Source organism: Malaclemys terrapin, chromosome 9 (genome assembly GCF_027887155.1).
Source record: "Malaclemys terrapin pileata isolate rMalTer1 chromosome 9, rMalTer1.hap1, whole genome shotgun sequence".
Classification (NCBI taxonomy): Eukaryota; Metazoa; Chordata; order Testudines; family Emydidae; genus Malaclemys; species Malaclemys terrapin.
This window is the reverse complement of record NC_071513.1, coordinates 380,590-400,596: the sequence shown is the minus strand read 5'-3', so window position 1 is coordinate 400,596 and position 20,007 is coordinate 380,590. Positions and strand designations below refer to the sequence as shown.

At 52.2% G+C, this 20,007-nt stretch overlaps 1 protein-coding gene across 6 annotated transcripts in view; it reads right to left on the bottom strand.

Annotated features, from left to right (window-relative positions):
- The window catches only part of ZMYM3 (zinc finger MYM-type containing 3), a 56,604-nt gene extending 38,658 nt beyond the window's left edge, over positions 1–17,946 (bottom strand). For 2 of the 6 annotated variants that reach the window (XM_054040080.1, XM_054040085.1), the window contains exon 1: positions 17,816–17,943. The gene's annotated coding sequence lies outside the window, so the exon portion shown is untranslated. Of the gene's footprint in view, positions 1–8,812; positions 8,828–11,096; positions 11,191–13,804; positions 13,952–17,117; positions 17,168–17,815 lie in introns of those variants that run through there. The other 4 variants (XM_054040081.1, XM_054040084.1, XM_054040083.1 and 1 more) reach the window with 4 other exon arrangements.
- Positions 17,947–20,007: the final 2,061 nt, after the last annotated feature.

The following is a 20,007-nucleotide window of genomic DNA, read 5'->3' as shown; positions in this document are numbered from 1 at the left end:
CACTACCAGCACTTGCACTGATGCAGACAGCAAACACCACGGGGAGCTCTCCTACTGTACAACTTGCCACCATCTAGCACAGGATGGTTTGGGAAAGGTTTACAATGTCTCATGGGGGCAAATGAGTCACTCAGAGGCAACTGGGAACACGGTTTCAATATCCCATGATGCAGTTTTCTCCATCCCATAATTTTATCTGCATCCTATGAGGTCTGTAACTCTTTTCAAAAGCCCCACAAATCCACACATCTGCCATGTCTGTGAGAGGCATGGTTCCTGCACAGGTCTGCACTATTTTGAGAGCACAATGCGCCTGATCCTGCAGCATTTGCAGAGCCACCAGAGAAGGTGTGGGGAACATCACAATTCCATGGAGGCTAGCTTGTTGTGGAACACAAACAATTGAAAGTTGTTCCTAGTCTTCACAGAGCAGCTGCAGATGGGGAAGCACCAGTTCTGGGCCCAGGAAACAAGCACTGACTGGTGCGATTGTATTGTTACGCAGGTATGGGATGAGGCACATTGGCTGTAGACTTTTCGGATGGGCAAAGCCACATTCCTGGAAGTGTGTGCAGAGCTTGCCCCAGCCCTCCTGTGCAGCGACACCACAAAGAGAGCTGCACTGACAGTGGAGAAGCAAGTGGCAATCGCTGTGTGGAAGATGGCAATGCGAGATTGCTACTGATCTGTCAGTAATTTATTTGGAGTTGTGAAATCCACCGTGGGGGTTGCTGTGATGCAAGTTTTCAGGGCCATTAATCACATCCTGCTACAAGGGTTTGTGACTCTGGGCAACGTGCAGGACAGTGGCTGGTTTTGTAGCAATGGGGTTCCAAAACTGTGACAGGGTGGGGTAGATGGCACACATATCCCTATTTTGGCACCAGACCACCTTGCCCAAATACATCAACAGAAAGGGCTACTTTTCTAGGGTATTGCAAGTGCTGATGAAACACCAGGGATACTTTCCCTGACCATCTTGCGTTGATGTCAGTAAGGTGCATAACACACATTTTTAACACAGGCCTGTTCAGAAAGCTGCAAGCAAGGACTCTTCCCAGACCAGAGGGTTACCACTGGGGATGCTGAAATGACACTAGTGAACCTGGAAGACCCAGCCTGCCCCTTAGTCCCGTGGCTCACAAAGCCGTACACCAGCCACCTTGACAGCAGCAAGGAGCACTTGAATTACGGACTCAGCAGGTGCAGCATGACAGCTGAATGTGCCTTTGGCCATTTGAGAGGACATTGGCACTATTTACTCACGAGATTACTCAGTGAAAAAAATATCCCCCTAGGTATAGCTGCCTGCTGCGTGCTTCATAGTATGTGTGAAGCAAAGGGGGGAAAGTTTCCACCAGGGTGGAGGTGTGGAACAGCTGTCTGCTGATTTTGAGCAGCCAGACACCAGAGCTGTAAGATCTCTCCAGGGAGCTATGTGACTCAGCGAGGCTTTGAAAGACCATTTTAATAGAGAGCCACAGTGATGTGTGCTGCTATATCATGCTCTGCCTGGGTTTTTTTTGGCAGCCCAGTATGAACCTTGTAATGAGTGCTCTGTGTGTGTAGTAATATAACATTGCAAATGCACCTATTGCTATTATCTGTGAAGGTCAGCCCTAGCCCTCATATGTTGTGAGCTAATAAAAATGAATTAAGTTTCCATAAATAGACTTTTATTCCCAACAGACATATCTGTAACTGAATGAAACTTTATAAATACAGGGAAAAGAACCTTTGAAGAAGAAAGAACAGTTATTTCCATTTCATATACACATACACCAACTGTCTGTCACAGGGGGGAGTGGTAGGGGTAATGCAGCACCCCTGGATACCACGTGGAATGTGGGAGGACAGGGGTGTGGGGAGGTGCCAGAATGCAGCTCTCTATGGGCTGCAGAGGGAGGTGAGCACGGGTCTGTTGAAGCTGAAGATCAACAAGAGTCTTCAGCATGTTTGACACTTGAGAAGCACTAGCATCTCCTATGCTGCACGTCTCTCTCCTTTTCCTGTGCTTTTCTCCTCTCCGCTTTAGCCCTGTCCATTCTATCCAGGAGGGTGATCCTCTAAGCCCTGTGCTCGGTATCCGAAGCACTAGAGGCTTGCAGGCTCTTTTGGAACACATCATCCCATGTCCTCTTCCTTCTCCTCCTCCTCCTGTGGCACAGCCGCTCTGCTGGTCTGGATGGAGAGACCCTCAAGGCCACATTTCCAGCTGCAAAAGATGCAATGCACAAAGTTACTATTGGGAGTGTATTCACAAGATAAATGGAAACTTGGCATACTGAACTCACTCCCCTTGATCCACACAAGTTACAGGCACTACATTCTCACTTCTCCTTGGGATTCATAGAGCATGGGGCAGTTCCTCCACCTCTATTAGCTATTTCACTACCTCTTCTAGCATGATCAAAAAAGAATAAATGAACAGACAATACCAAAGCAATATCAAAGCAAATTGCATACTTACCAGAGGTTCCTTCTCCTGCATCAGGCTCGCCGGTGCTGGACATCAGAAAGAGGTCCTTGCTCACCATGCCACTGGATCCACCCTGGTCGCCTGTACCCCATGCTCCTCCTTTGCCTTGTCCAAAACCTCTTCCTCACTGTTCACTTCGGGGGCCTGTTACTCCAGCTCCCCTGAAGTATCCACAGGGCTCTTGGCAGGGGTGGTGGGGTCTTCACCGAGAACGGCATGCAGCAATTTGTAAAAGCAGCATACCTGCCGCTCTGCGCCAGAGACACTATTTGCATCCCTTGCCTTCTAGTACGCTGCCACAGCTCCTTGACTTTTATGCAGCACAGCTGTGGGTCCCTCTTATAGCCCTTCTCCCCCATGCCCCAAGCGATCTGCTCGTAGATATCAACATTTCTGCGGCTAGATCAGAGTTATGCCCCCACTGCCTCTTCTCCCCACAGATATCCACTACTTTTGGTGTACTCCAGGAAGAAGTGTGTCTGCATTGTTGAACCGGCATGGTCAGTTGCTAGATGAGCTCTCCATACCAAGCAAACAGGAAATGGAATTTCAAAAATGTGTGGGGCTTTAAAAAGGAGGTGTGTCTACCTGTGTACCTGGCCCCCGGGCAGTGGAATTCAAAAAGATGACCAGAACGGTCACAGTGGGGTATTGTGAGACACCTCCTAGAGGCCACTGAAGTCAACCCAAGTAATGCAGTGTCTACACTGACACCACATCGACTTAACTGGTATACCTCTTGCAGAGGTGGCGTCATTAAGTTGGCATAGAGAGCAAGTCACAACGGTGGGAGTGACATTTTAGTGTAGACTCTTACAGAGTTAGGTCGACATAAACTGCCTTGTGTCGACCTAACTCTGTAGGGTCGACCAGGCATCTACCTGCCGCTGTGGAGTTACCAAACCAGCTCTGGCTGAGCATGCAGGCAGTTGCTTTGTTAACTCCCTGAACCTTCAGCCAGCATGGAGTATATAGATGCCACAAGACCTCCCCTATCTTGTGAACATGTTCTGGAGCACAAGTCTGAAACGGGACTCCTTTCTGCAGGCCAGTCCAAATAAAAACACCTTGTAAATGCATGGGGAAGAGGACCCCAGATCAGCCTTGCTGATGTCTACCATGGAAACACCCCTGAGGCAGGCCGTAGAGGCACCTGTGTCGAGGCATGCGGTCCAAGGCCCAGGGCTGTCCCTAAGGGGGGTGCGGCGCCTAGGACATAGGCACCGAGTTTCTAATCTGCCAGGGGGGTGCTCCCCTAGGCCCCACCCCCACTCCACCCCTTCCCCCAAGGCCCTGCCCCCACCTCTTCCCCACCCCCTCCCCCAAGCACACTGCAACCTCGCTCCTCTCCCCTCCACCCCCAGCGCCTCCTGATGCTGCAAAACATCTGATCCGCGGCAGGCAGTAGGCGCTGATCGGTGGGGCCTGCTGGTGAGCAGGAGGCGCTGGGGGAGGATCTGTGAGGGGGGCTGCTCCTCGCCTCCCCCCGCCTGCCTGCCACCCGCTGCTTGCCTCCCTGTTCGCCTCCTCACCCCGCTCACCCACCTGTCTTACCTCACCGCCCAAAGCACGGGACCCGGGGCAGTCACCCCAATTTTCCGTACCCAAGGGACAGCTCTGCTGAGCCAGTCTTCTCATTTCAGGCAGTCAGGACCAGTGTTCCCTCTAATTTTTCCCACCCACGTGCGGAACGAATTTTGTTATGTGCACCAATATGGAGGTGTTGAGTGACACATCACCTTCATATTGGTGCACATTACAAAATTAATGTGGTGGGGCCGAGGCATTTGGAGTGTGGGAGGCGGCTCCAGGCTAGGGCAGAGGGTTGGGGTGCAAGGGCTCTGGCTGGGGGTGCAGCCAAGGTTGAAGGGTTTGGGGTGCAGAATGGTGCTCCGGGGCTATGGCGGGGCGAGAGTACCCCCTGCAGCTCTCTCCCTGTGGCAGCTCCAGGGCTGGAGCTGTAGGATAAGCACCCCTTCCCCGGTCCCAGCAGGTCCAGGCTGGGGTTGGTTCGGGCCCAAGGGGGAGGGGCACCCCGTCTGCGCCTGGGTTCAGGAATCTGGGCCCCGTCTGGGTCGCACCACCAGGCCAGTCCCACATCTGGGGGTGAGGCGGGCCACGCCTAGGAGTGGGCCGGGCCACAGCAGAGTTGAGGCCGGCAGAGGTGCGCCCCTCCCCCAGCTGGTCCCCGGGGCGCCTGCGCAGCACTAAACAGACTGCTGGGCAGGTTACAGGGAACTTGAGTCAGGACACCGTAACATGAAATGCAGTAAGACTTCAGCTCAGACAGATCTTTCTGTGAACAACACTGCCCAGCATATTGGTGTCCAAAACTAGCTGGACTATCGAAGAACAACTAAAGGACTTCAGCATATAGAAAAAGGCTTCACTGAGGTGAGCATGTGGGTGAGGGAAAACTTAATAGGCCAACAGACTACTGAAGCGGAACTCCATCACCACAAAGAGGGTTCTAAGATAAGCCCAGAGCACCACCGTATCCTTGTAAAACCTGGAATAACGTGCACCAGTGGCTGGGGCATGACTGCAGTCATTGTTCAGTTTCATTAGCTTTCTCAGGACCGCGCTGATACCACTTGAAACAAGGCTTTTTAGTGAATGGTTTGAAGAGCAATAAGCCCTGCATAAGGCCAATAAGGAGCTACAGATAGTGCCTGGCTGTGACAGGTTCATGGCAGGCTGAAACAGTTGCCCAATGTACCTGGATGGAGTTAGTTGGACTCAGGCAGAAGTAAGGGGTCTCTTTGCACCTCACTGCAAACTTTTTCCACTTGGAGTTGTAGGTTCTTCTGCTAGGTGGCTTTCAAGAGACCACAAGTTGCCTGCTTAAAGACACCATGACTACAGATCTCTACCTTGCCAGGAGCCATGCTCTGAAAGCCAGATTCTCAGACCAAGGATCAGCTTTGGCGAGCTGCAACAGGTCAATGAACCATACCTATCTGGGAGGGCAGAGGGCTTTGGGGATCATTGAGCGTCTCTCTCTCTCCTGGACTTTGCCAGAAAGTCTCCTTTCATAGGCCTGCCCAGGAGGCGTCCCTTTATAATGCGGGATTTTCTTAGTGCCACGAGCAGGACACTAGTGGCTTATTGTTCATGGGAGTGCTGAAGTGATCCACCTTTGGTGCCCTTTCCATAGGGGAGATGTAATCCACGGACCACTCTCGAGGATCTACCACAGATCTATCTGCAATCACATCTTCCTTTCTTCAGTCCTTAGTGGAACAAAGGATCTGGTCCAAGAGGTGAATATATAGTAGAACCTCAGAATTACAAACACCTCAGGAATGGAGGTTGTTTGTAACTCTGAACAAAACATTATGATCTTTCAAAGGTTTACAATTGACTTAATCCAGCTTTGAAAATTTGCTATGTAGAAGGAAAATGCTGCTTTTAACAATCTTAATGTAAATGAAACAAGCACAGAAACAGTTTCCCTACCTTGTCAATTTTTTTTTAATCTTTCTTTTTTTTTTTTTTTTTTTTTTTTTTAGTAGTTTACATTTAACAGTACTGTATTTGCTTTTTTTTTTTGGTCTCTGCTGCTGCCTGATTGCATACTTATACTTCCAAATGAGGTGTGTGGTTGACGGGTCAGTTCGTAACTCTGAACTGCCTGGTAATAGCAACCATAATGTAATTAAATTTAACATCCTTGTAAGGGGGAAAAATGCCAAAAGAAACCCACCACCGTAGCATTTAATTTCAAAAGGAGGAACTACACAAAAGTGTGGAAGCTAGTTAAGCAGAAATTAAAAGGAACAGTCACAAGGATGAAATGCCTACAAACTGCATAAAGACTATTTAAAAACATCATCACAGAGGCTCAAACTAAATGTATATCCAAATTAAAAAACAAAACAAAAAAAACCCAGTAAGATGACCAAAAAAGTGCCACCATGACTAAAACAGCAGAGTAAAAGAGGCACTTAGAGGCAAAAAGGCATCCTTTCAAAATCAGAAGTCAAATACTACTGAGGAAAACAGAAAGGAGCATAAACCCTGGGAAGTCAAGTGTAAAAGTATAAGGCAGGCAGGCCAAGAAAGTTACTCTTCAAATTCTATCTAATGATAGCTAATAACAGAGAAAACAGAAAAATGTATTTATTTGTACATCAGAAGCAGGAAGCCTGCCAAACAATCGGTGGGGCCACTAGACAGCTGAGTTGCTAAAGGAGCGCTCAAGGAAGACAAGGCAATTGCGGAGAAGCTAAATTAATTCTTTGCATCAGTCTTCATTGCAGAGGATACGGGGGAGTATATCTCCAGCCATACTTTTTAGGTGACCAATTTGATCCACTGTCCCAGACTGTAGTGTCACTAGAGGAGGTTTAAGAACAAATTGATAAATTAAAAAATAATAAGTCACCAGGACCAGATGTTATTCACCCAGAAGTTCTGAAGGAACTAAAATATAAAATTGCAGAACTACAGTATGTAACCTCTCTCTTAAATCAGCCTCTTTACCTGATGACTAGAGATAGCTAATGTAATGATTTTGTTTGTTTGTTTGTTTTTTAAAAAGGTTTCAGAGGTGATCCTGGCAATTACAGGCCAGTAAACCTAACTTCAGTATCATGCAAATTGGTTTAAAATTATAGTAAAGAACAGAATTATCAGACACGTAGATGAACACAATATGTTGGGGAAGAGTCAACTCAGCTTTTGTAAATGGAAATTATACTTCACCCATCTATTAGAATTCTTTGAGGGGGGTCAACAAGCATATGCACAAGGGGGATCCAGTGGATATAGTGCACTTGGACTTTCAGAAAGCGTTTGTCAAGGTCCCTCACCAAAGGCTGTTAAGCATAGTAAGCAGTCATGGGATAAGGGGGAAGGTCCTCTCATGGGTCAGTAACTGGTTAAAAGACAGGAAACAAGCGTAGGGATAAATGGTCAGTTTTCACAATAAAGAGAGATAAATAGTGAGATCCCCAAAGATCTGTACTGAACCAATGCTGTTCAACATATTCATAAGTGATTTGGAAAAGGGGGTAAACAGTGAGGTGGTAACATTTGCAGACGAAAAAAAAGTTACCCAAGAGTTAAGTCCAAAGCAGACTGTGAAGAGTTACAAAGGGATCTCACAAAACTGGGTGACATCATGGCAGATGACATTCAATGTCGATAAATGCAAAGTAACGCACATTGGAAAAAAATAATCCTAACTATACATATAAAATGATGGAGTCTAAATTAGCTGTTACCACTCAAGCACTGGATAGGTCCCTGAAAACATCTGCTCAAAATGCAGCAGCAGTCAAAAAAGCCAACAGAATGCTAGGAACCATTAGGAAAAGGATAGATAATAAGACAGAAAATATCAGAATGCCATTATATAAACCTATAGTACACCCACATCTTGAATACTGCACGCACTTTCAGTAGTCCCATCTCAAAAAAGATGTATTAGAATTGGAAAAGGTACAGAGAAGGGTAATGAAAATGATTAAGGGTATGGAACAACTTCTATACAAAGAGAGATTAAAGAGACTGGGACTGTTCAGTTTAGAAAAGTGACAATTATGGAGGGATATGATAGAGGTCTATAAAATCATGAATGGTGTGGTGAAAGTGAATAAGGAAGTATTATTTGCCCCTTCACATAAATACAAAAACTAGGGAGACAAGGTGGGTGAGGCAATATCTTTTATTGGACCCACTTCTGTTGGCAAGAGAGACAAGCTTTTGACCTGAAGAGAAGCTCTGTGTAAGTTTGAAAACTTGTCTCTCTCACCAACAGCAGTTGGTCCAGTAAAAGATATTACCTCACCCACCTTGTCTCTCTAATATCCTACTACCAGCACAGCTACACCACCACAACATACAAGAACTAAGGGTCACCCAAATGAAATTAATAGGCAGAAGGTTTAAAAAAAAATAAAAATAAAATAAAAGGAAGTACTTCTTCACACAAAGCACAGTCAACCTATGGAACTCACTGCCATGGGATGCTGTGAAATCTAAAAGCATAAATGGATTCAAAACCGAATTAGACAAGTTCATGGAGGATGTCTAATGGCTAATGTCTAATAGCCATGGTGGTCAGGCATGCAACCCCATGCTCTGGGTAAACCTAAACCTCCAACCGCCAAAACCTGGGCCTGGATGACAGGATGATCACTTAAAATTGCCCTGTTCTGTTCATTCCCTCTGAAACATCTGGCAGCGGCCACTGTCAGAGACAGGATACTGGGCTAGATGGACCATTAGTTTGGCCCAGTATAGCCGTTCTTATGTTCCCTGCCAAGTGCCTGCTGACAAAAAAATGGGAGGGACACAGCTTGTTCCCAAATCTGGACTGCCCAGTACCTCCTTGTCTGTTGACTGAAATGGGTATCAGGTTGCCATGCTTTCCATGAAGACCATCACTGGGGATACAAGATCACTGAAGGTCTTTGGGATTAGGATAGGACTCCTTCATGTCCAGAACATTTATGTGCAACTGCTGTTCCTGAGGAGACCAAGTTCAATGAAGGGGTAGTCCCTCAGCTGCAGTTTAGATAGGAGGTGTTGAGACATCCAATCTGTTACACAGATATGAAATGGAAGCCCTTGTGTTGCTTATTTCCAGTGGGATCCCAGGATCTGCTGAGGTTGCCTCATGTGCAGATTGTGCCATGGAAACTACAAATACAGTTGTAGCCACTAGATAGAACATTCATAGCATGGCCTGTACTGTCACCTGCTGACTTTTCATTATCTTTTCTGCCAAGCGAATTAGATGTTGGATCCCATCCTAGGCAGGAAAGATTTGAGTTGAGATATCTAAGAGGGCTCCTGAATATGACAATTGTCTTCTGGTGCAAGTTGGAACTTTGGTCATTAAGCTTCTTGATAAAGTATCCTAAGAACCCCACGGGATATACACACTGATCTTTGACACCAACCAGAGCAGTGTCCTTAATCAGTTAATTGCCATGGCAGGGGAATGTTGGGGCTACCTACAGAGACCAGGAGTCCACAACTACCAAGCATTTAATGAAAACACAGTGCTGATGCCAGTCCAAAAGTGCAGATAATGCTGTTCCCCTACGACCAATCAGATATTCCCAGTGCTTGAGACGTTTCCCTTTGTGCACAGAAGCATCATTAAGGTCCAGGGCATTCAAGCAGCTGATTTTCTCTAGCACACACGATGGCTCCTAGGGTAACCATCTTAAACTTTTCTTTTGCCAGATACCGATTCAGATTTCCAAGATCCAGGCTGTGCTGGAAATTTCTCATCTTTTTGACTATCAGAAAGTATCTAGAATAATGAAGGTGTTAAACAACTTCTACTAAAGTTCAACATTTTTAAATCAGCAAGTCCAGGTGAGATGGGGTGACGACTCACCAGCGTGACGCCTCCTGATGGTTGTCCAGGGAATTAGCTCTTTCTCCAGCTTCGGAGCGCCCTCTGATGACGGATGTCTTGCCTGCCGCTGGCCCCTGTGTCCCTCCCAGACCCCGGTGCCCTTTGTCTCGGGGTTCTGCCCTCTGCAGTACCCATGCAGTCTCTGGGTCTCCCCTCCCAGGGGAACCCCCAACCCTCTATCCCCAACCTTGCCTCAATGGCTACTGCCAGTCATCATCTAGCCCCCGCTCCCTGGGGCGGACTGCAGTCTCTAAACCACTCATCATCGGCAGAGGCAGCTGGCCCCCTTGCCAATCTCTGGGTTGCCCCTCTGCAGCCCCAGTACCTTTTGTGGGCTCTTAACTCGGCCTGCAGCCTGGGCTTTGCTAGGCTGGAGCGCCCCAGCTCCCTCTGCCCTTCCCCAGCACTACTCCACTCTAGGTAAGATCCTCAGCTTCCCAGGCAGTCAGGTCCTTCTCTCTCAAGAAAATTAGAGGAAGTGTGTGTCTGCAGCTTCTGACCCACAGCCCTCTTACAAGGCCCAGCGGGGCCCTGATTAAGCTGACCATAGCTGTGGCTGCTTTCCCTACCAGCCCAGCTTTCCCCACTGCACCAGCTTTATCCCCTTCAGGCAGATAACTTGCACCCAAGAGTTTTAAATGAATTGGCCAAGGAACTCTCTGGACCAGTAATGTTAATTTTCAGGTTTCAGAGTAGCAGCCGTGTTAGGCTGTATCCGCAAAAAGAACAGGAGTACTTGTGGCATTCAGCAAATCTTTAAATAATGGGAAATTTCCAGAGAACTAGAAAAAAGCTTATCTTGTGCAATATTTAAAAAGGGCAAGCAGGACACTGATCTCAAGCAAAATAATGGAACAGCTGATAAGTGACTCAATCAATAAAGAATTACAGGATGATCCAGTCAACGTGATTTTAGATAATAGGTCTTGTCAAACAAACTGGATATTATTTTTTGAGACTATTACAAGTTTGATTGATAAGAGTAATTGGGTGGACAAAACACCCTTAGAGTTCTGTAAGGCATTTGACTTAGTACCACACAACAATCTGATTCAAAAATTAGCACTATACAATATTAACATAGCACATAATAAGTGTATTAAAATCTGGCTAACAGATGATTCTCTATTAACATTTTGAGATCTATCAATGAATGACTGTGTTGCGAAAGACTGGTTCTCAGCCCAATGCTACTCAATACTTTTATCAAGGACCTGGAAAAAGTAAAAGGTTACTTACCAGTAACTTTTGTTCTTCATGAGTCAACTCTGATTTCAAACTTGGAAGATTGGCACCCCCTTGTCTGAGGGGCTGTCCACTGGGGCTGCAGGACCTTAGTGACATTGACATTCAATTTCATAACTCATATCAAGGGAGCACAGCCCCCAAACATATCAGTTCCTTCCTATCTGCCACCAAGAGCATTAGGGAACTATCGTGTGTGGTCAGCCCCGCAGATCTGGGCTAATCCCCTTGGTTTAAATAGTTATAGCTCAATTATTACTGCTGATAAAGTTGGCAGAGGCCATTAAGGTTGATGGGAGTGGTATGAGGAGGACAAGATCACTGTTACAGAGAAATCCAGATCACTTGATAAATCAAACTCCATGCATTTTAATACAACCAAATGCAAGGGCCAACATACAGGAACAAAAGAGTAGGTTATACTTACAGGGTGGGGCCTGTATCTGGGAAAACTGAGCCTCTGCAAAGGATGTTGTAGATAATCAACTGAACATGAGCCCCCATTGCAATGCTGCAGCTAAGATGGATAATGCCATTATTGGTTGTTGTGGTGATGTAAATTACTCCCGCACAGCCATCAGGCAAGGTGGTGTTACAGAACTCCTTTGGTCACAACCAGCTCCAATTTGACAAGCCTCTGAGGCTTGTCAGGTCTTGGGGTTGGCCCTTAAAAGGGAGGAATCCAGGCTAGTTGAGGAGGCCCTCTGAAACAAGCAGACCTGGAGCACAGTGCTCCCAGCCCCAGGTCCTAGGTTACTGAAGGAAAGGCTTGAGCACGCTGCCTGGCCTAGCCTTTGGAGAAAGAAGACGGAAAAGAAAACCAGCCTTTGTTGGAACCCCCGGGACTAAGTCTTGGCTTTAGCTATAGGGGCCAAGACTTCCTTTGGGGATCTGAATGACTGGCTTCCCCTTATTGGCACAAAGCCCCGAGGGCGATGGAAGTATTTTCTTTTTCATTTGGACTGTTCTGTACCCACCAAAGAGGGTGGACTCAAGCAGCACAGATGAAGGGACATCCCGAAGGGGATTTCAAGTAACGAGGTAATGATGTAGGAGGTAAGTGAAATGCCCTTCCCCCCTTCAAGGGTGCAACTGGGGAATGTAGCCTTTGACAGATGTAGAAACAGGGAAAGCAGGAGGAGGGAGTGGCATTCCCTCCATGCATATGGCACTGGTGAGATTATTGCTGGAATATAGAGTCCAATTCTAGTGTTTACACTTTTAAAAGGACATTAAAAAACAAGAGGAGTCAAGAAAGAGCCATAAGAAGCAGACAAGGTTTGGAAAGCTTGCCTTCCAGTGAGAGACGTAAGGAGCTCCATCTATTTAGTTTATTGAAAATTAAGTTAAGAAGGGACTTTATCACAGCCTAGAAATATTTACATGGGGAAATTTCTGATAGCAGATGGCTCTTTCATCTAGCAGACAAGGCAGAACAAGATCCAATGGCTAGAAGCTGAAGTTGGACAAATTCAACCTGAAAGTAAGGCACAGATTTCTAACAGCACAGGTAACTAACCACTGGCCAACAGAGATTCTCCATCATATGCAGTCTTTACATTCCCAGTGTCTTAAGTTATTGGACTCAATGCAGGAATCACTGGGTGAGGTTCTCTGGCCTGAGTTATGTAGGAGGTCAGATTAGATGAGCACAATCACCCGCTCCTGGCCTTTAAATCTGTACCAATCTTCTAGCTCATACGAGTCTAAATAGCAGCCATCCACGCCATGATCCCTCAAGCCTGCTCCCCCATGCAGCTGGAATGGTCTACACAATATGGGTCATCCCAAGCTCTCTGGAAAACACCTCACTGGCTTTGCCACAACTATCAGTGCCAGGGACACCAGCACCAAGACTAGAGTTTCTTGCACCTGGCGCACCAAACTCTTGGGGTTCAAGCCTCAGGTCTTGGTGCAGTAGTTACTCTGATTCATCAAGTGATCATACACCTGCCAAGAGAGAGCAACAGGATGCCCTGAAGTCGGTATTGTAGGCTTCAGGATAGTTTCACAAGAGCAGCAGTAATCAAACTAGGTTGCCCAGAATATACACAGAAACTTTATCCTCCTCCCTGCTTCAGCCAAGTGAATGCAGGAGGTTGAAATCCAGAAGCCTTAAGGCAGAACTGTCCAGAGTTGGGGCTTTGACAGGGTGTGTCAGAAAGTCCAACTTACAGGGCCACTCTGGGATGCCTCAGAGGGCTTGAAGGTACTCCTCACGCCTCTTCACCACTCAGGTACATCCACTGATGTGTCCAACACCTCGGCACTAGTGGTAAACTCTGAGGCAGACAATATCCGCATGCTCAGCAGCCTGTGACAGATTTTGGAGCAGAGGAGCAGCCTCCTTCCTCCTTGTTTTCCCTTCTTCTGACACCAACGGCCCTCTGCTGATACCTATGTCACCTCTTTGCCAAGTGATGGCAGATATTAGGGCTTTGCCCATTAACTTCCCAGGGGAGAAGTGAACAATATGGAATCTGGGTGTATTCCAAGTGTAACTCATTTTATTTGCATACATACACCAGCCCCAGAACAGAAATGCAGGCAATCCCTTTTTTCAGGAATATCAGCCCAACTCCAATGCCTGATTCCCAGGGAGCAATTCTGTCTCAAGAATTGACCCCAGTCAGAGACCAAGGCAGAAAGCAAACTTGCACAGCTCCCTCTCCAAGAACCACTGCCTCTACCCAGAGCCTCACCTGTAAAACAAACAACTCCACAAGCATTTCTTCGCAGACCAAAAACCTGCCACCAAAAGACACCTGCCAAAACAATACCATACACAAAAACAGGGTGAGTGAAGAACAAGCATCAAACTGAGAGAGACACTTAAGCGGATGTCGCTCAGTGTCAAGTCAGCAGCCAAAAGACAAAAACAGGTATTGGAGCCCTGGAAAAGGCTAAAGAATAGTGGCTCCTCAATGCCAAGGAAATTGCCCAAACATGCACCACCATGCCAAGGCAATGGCCTCAAAACTTCCCACAGATGACCACAGCTGCCTGGAAAGCAGTTGCAGACACAAACCACCACCAGATGAGTATAGCTGAGACATGGGGAAGAGCTGGAGTGCTGGTTTGATGAGGTGCAGTCCCTGAAGCAAGCTCATTTACTAGCTGTGATGTTGAACATTTGGAGACATTTATACTCCATGGGGATGGCAGACAAAACTGCCAGTAAGCAGCCTGGCACTGATGCCATGCTATTTTCTAGGGCCCCAAAACCTGAAGAGCTAGGAGAGGGTTCTAACGAGTCTTGAGCTAGGAACCAAAGACCCATCAGTGAGAATCCAGCACAGATCAGGTTCTTAGAAAAGGAATTTTCTCCCCATATGCAGGTGTATACAATTGGCCGGGGGCATTACAGGGAATTTCCACCTTTCCCGAGGTGAACTGCATCAGGAATTGGCAGAAGCAGAATGCTGGTTTGGATAGACCAGTGTTCCCCCCCACCACCACTTTGGTAAATCCTAGGTTTCTCTTCCTTTACGTTGATTAACTTCAAGTATGGGCAATTGGAGAGGCCCATGAGCTCTGGCCAGGGGATAGCCACAGGAATCTGCTGGCAGGGTCCATGCCCATCAACCAAGAAGACTTTTCATTGGGGAAGAAGGAAGAGGTAGAGAATGGGGTCTCTTACGCCAGATCTATACCAGCAAAGCGCTCCTAGTGTGGACTCAGCTATACCCTCTAACCCTGAGCAAAACAAGCTAGACTAGTAAAAGTGCAGTTTTGCCACTGTGTCTACCCTACAGACTGCTGCCAGCACAGCTATATCAGTCAGGGATCACACCACTTCACAGCTCAAACTCATAGCTCCGCCAGCAGAAGTCTGTAGCCTAGACACAATCTTAAGCTTCTCTCCCACCCACCCAATTTAAAGCTATAGGACCTAACTTTGATCCTTTGTCCCAGATGCCAGATTTTTATTGGGAGTCTGGAGTGACCAGCTGTTTGGGTGGGATTGTTACACTGCCCCCAGCAGCTGGGGGGGGGGGAGGGTAGGGGGTAGGGCAGAAATGACTGTAGGCACAAAGGGAACTTGGAATGGGGCCTGGCTTGTGAATAGGCAAGAGGCATGGCTGGAGCAATGGGGTGCAGCTTGGTTTGGCTTTTGCTCCATCAACCCCAGAGGGCAAATGTGCTACTGTCCCTTTCAAGATGAGAAATTAAGCTAGGATGGAGGTGATGACAAAGTCATGCTCTAATCAGGAGCTTTGAATTTGGGAGGTAGTTTGAGGGAATGGCAGCACAGTTTACAAGGAAGAAGCAGAGTGATGAGAAGTGAGTGAGCTGCAGGCTAGAATCAGAGCTGGAACAACACATCAGGAAATGAGAGAAAGCTTCTACTGGGGCAGAAAAGTAACTCAAATAATAGCTCCTTCTGACTTAGTTGAGAGGGTCATCCCCACCCTGCATCCCAGAGCCATGCACCATACCCCATCCCACAAGACCACTCCCTGCAGCCCATATCTCAACCCTTACCCTGAACAAGCCCACATGGCAGGTAAAACCCCACCTCCACCCCACAGAGCCATACCCCCTCCCATCAACAGCCACAGCCCACCCCTTGCAAGCATGTTCTGCAGGCACCACCAGCAGATATGTCCCACCACAACCAATCCAACAGCAACCTCCAGGCAGAGCTTTGCCCTGCCCCACCCCATTCCCACTCTCCCAGGCACACCCTCTGGGTAGAGCTGTTGCTTTAGGGACATAAAGGCATCTCCTCCTTTTTCTCCACTCTAGGGCCTACAACATAGCTCAGGAACAGGGAGCTGGAGTCTAGTGTGACTCCAGCAACAGTATTTTTAGGCACTTTCAAATACAAACTTTTTATTCTCACGTGTGGTGAGCCAAGCACATGGGACACGCTGCAGATAAAGTCTCTGCCCAAAGGGCATGCAAACCAGGTGGCGAAGAGGAGGGGAAAGGGCTCTGGAAAAAGCCCTGCTTGACTCTGATGTGGAAAAAGGTATTGGGAAAACAAGCTCAATAGGTGTAAATGTTCCAATCCCATTTGGTGTCTGAGAGAAACAAGAAGTCCCCAAGGCCAAAGCACAACCTACAATCAACCACTGTATAGCCAACCACGGGCAACGCGCCATCTTAGCTGGGCTAACCAGAGGCTTGCAGGGCTTCTAATGATGTCAGAACATGGGGGTAGAAGAGACACACTGTATTTCCTGGAGACCCAGAGCAAGCACTCAACGCCAGCACAGCCTGGTCTGAAATTCTGGGCAGTGGGGCAGACTGGGGACCCAGACTGCCCCACGTGCCGGCAGGCATCAACACTCAGCTGCGGCCACCTGCCACCAGCACAGACAGAAACAATCCTAGAGACAGCTCCTCACCTGCTCCACCCTTTCCCCATAGACCCCTACCATCTTCTCTCCCACTTCCCTAGAACACAGGTACCCTCCCCCATGAGGGGAGCAGCACCCGCCCCTGCGCTCCCAACCCTGTTCCCCCTCCCCCACGAGGGGAGCAGCACCCGCCCCTGCGCTCCCAACCCTGTTCCCCCTCCCCCACGAGGGGAGCAGCACCCGCCCCTGCGCTCCCAACCCTGTTCCCCCTCCCCCACGAGGGGAGCAGCACCCGCCCCTGCGCTCCCAACCCTGTTCCCCCTCCCCCATAGCGGCTCTGCACATATATGCTCCCTCCCTCCCTCTTGCGCGGAAAAGGGGGCGGGGTAGGTGCGCGCCCCCTCCCCCCTGCGCGGAAAGGGGGCGGGGGAAGGGTCGGTGCGCGCCCCCTACAATGCGCGGAAAGGGGATATGGGTCGGCGCGCGCCCGTCACCGTGCCCAGAGGGGGCCCCTCCTCCCAGGGGCCCGGCCCCTCTCCGCACGGGGGGCCCAGCCCCGCCCCCACCCGGGAGCAGAGGCAGAAGGCACCCCGCGGGCGAAGGCTGGAGCCGCCACCCCCCTCCCTATCCGGGACCGCGCCGCCCCGCAGGCCGCGCTAAACCACCGCAACCAATGAGGACCCGCCCCCAGCTCAACCGCGGCTCGTACCTGGCTCGCCGCGCCGCCCGCACTGCCCGGAGCCCGGATTCGGGTCGCGGCCCCTTTAAATGGAGGCGCCGCTCCGAGCCCTCAGCGCGCTGCAGCCCAAGGGGGGGCGGGGGCGACTCCCCATTGGCTGCGGCGGGAGGGGGGTGGTTCCCTATTGGCTGCGGCGGAGCTTGGGCTCGCGAGACTCCCTTTCAGAGGGCAGCCCCGAAAACCCGGAGCGGACTCTAGTGTCCGGGATCGGAGGCAGAACCTGGGATCTGCAGGGCGGCCCGAAAACGCGGGGTGGATTTTCGGATCGGAGGAGGATAAAGCCTAAAGAAGCTGGAGCATAGCCCAGAATCGGGGGAGCCCGGGAAACTCGGTGTGGCAGCCGGGCCCGGTAAGGGACGCTGCCTCCGCAGCTGCCCCGCATGCTCGCTTGTGGGGTGAAATCCCGGCGCGGAACCCGGGATCAGGAACGGCACCGTTTGCATCGTCCCCTCCTGGGGGTGCCCGCAAAGTGCGGAGCGGATCCTGCCGCCGGAGCGGGAGTACCCCCCCCCCCCCCGGAGCCGTCTGCCCCGTTAACCCTCTCGGGCCCGGGAGAGGCCGCTGCGGAACGGGCCCCGCCTCGAGCCCCGCGATGGCTGGCCTCGGCCCCGGGCGGCCCTGCCCTGCGAGCGCGCGGGAGGCGGCTCCCGGCCCGCTCCGGCCCCTACCTGCGCCACTCGGGAGCCGCCCGGCCCGCTCCGGGCTCCGCCGCCGCCTCCCTGGAGCTGGAGCGTCTCCCCCGGGCGGTGAGTGACAGCGCGGCCGGGCGGGGCTTCGGCGGGGGCCCGGGACACGGCACCGCCCCCGGGCTGGGCTGCGCCCGGACCCCCGCCCGCCCCCGGGCACCCGCCCACTCCCACGAACCCCCCCACTTCTCACCCGCCGGGCCCCGCCCACTGCCGGGCACCCCCCCCATGGCCCCCTCCCCTCACTGACACTCCCGACTCTCCTCACCCCCCGCCCCCCACTTCTCACCCGCCGGGCCCCGCCCACTGCCGCCCCCCCCATGGCCCCCTCCCCTCACTGACACCCCTGACTCTCCTCACCCCCCGCCCCCCACGGACCCCCCCCACTTCTCACCCGCCGGGCCCCGCCCACTGCCGCCCCCCCCATGGCCCCCTCCCCTCACTGACACCCCTGACTCTCCTCACCCCCCGCCCCCCACGGACCCCCCCCACTTCTCACCCGCCGGGCCCCGCCCACTGCCGCCCCCCCCATGGCCCCCTCCCCTCACTGACACCCCTGACTCTCCTCCCCCCACGGACCCCCCCACTTCTCACCCGTCGGGCCCCGCCCACTGCCGCCCCCCCCATGGCCCCCTCCCCTCACTGACACCCCTGACTCTCCTCACCCCCCGCCCCCCACGGACCCCCCCCACTTCTCACCCGCCGGGCCCCGCCCACTGCCGCCCCCCCCCATGGCCCCCTCCCCTCACTGACACCCCTGACTCTCCTCACCCCCCGCCCCCCACGGACCCCCCCACTTCTCACCCGTCGGGCCCCGCCCACTGCCGGGCACCCCCCCAGCCCCCTCCCCTCACTGACACCCAGACTCTCCTCATCCCCCGCCCCCCACGGACACCCCCACTTCTCACCTGCCGGGCCCTGCCCACTGCCGGGCACCCCCCCATGGCCCCCTCCCCTCACTGACACCCAGACTCTCCTCACCCCCGCCCCCCACGGATACCCCCACTTCTCACCCGCCAGGCCCCGCCCACTGCCGGCACCCCCCCCATGGCCCCCTCCCCTCACTGACACTCCCGACTCTCCTCACCCCCCGCCCCCCACGGATACCCCCACTTCTCACCTGCCGGGCCCCGCCCACTGCCGGGCACCCCCCCCATGGCCCCCTCCCCTCACTGACATCCCCGACTCTCCTCATCCCCCGCCCCACACGGATACCCCGACTCTCCTCACCCGCCGGGCCCCGCCCACTGCCGGGCACCCCCCCATGGCCCCCTTCCCTCACTGACACCCTGACTCTCCTCATCCCCTGCCCCGCCAGGCCCCACCCAGTGCCGGGCACCCCCCCTTCATGGCCCCCTCCCCTCACTGACACTCCCGACTCTCCTCACCCCCCGCCTCCCACGGATACCCCGACTCTTCTCACCCGTCGGGCCCCGCCCACTGCTGGGCACCCCCCAATGGCCCTCTCCCCTCACTGACACCCCCGACTCTCCTCACCCACCCCGCCCCCCACGGATACCCCCACTTCTCACCTGCCGGGCCCCGCCCACTGCCGGGCACCCCCCCATGGCCCCCTCCCCTCACTGACATCCCCGACTCTCCTCATCCCCCGCCCCACACGGATACCCCGACTCTCCTCACCCGCCGGGCCCCGCCCACTGCCGGGCACCCCCCCATGGCCCCCTTCCCTCACTGACACCCTGACTCTCCTCACCTCCCACGGATACCCCGACTCTTCTCACCCGTCGGGCCCCGCCCACTGCTGGGCACCCCCCAATGGCCCTCTCCCCTCACTGACACCCCCGACTCTCCTCACCCACCCCGCCCCCCATGGACACCCTGACTCTCCTCACCCGCCGGGCCCAGCCCACTGCCGGGCACCCCAATGGCCCCCTCCCCTTACTGACACCCTGACTCTCCTCACCCGCCCCGCCAGGCCCCACCCACTGCCGGGCACCCCCCATTGCTCCCTCCCCTCACTGACACCCTGACTCTCCTCACCCCCCGCCCCCCACGGACACCCCGACTCTCCTCACCCGCTGGGCCCCACCCACTGCTGGGCACTCCCCCCATGGCCCCCTCCCCGACACTCCCGACTCTCCTTACCCCCCGCCTCTTCTGCCCCACTCCCATAGGCCCCCTCCCCCAGGGACACTTCCACCTCACATGTGCAC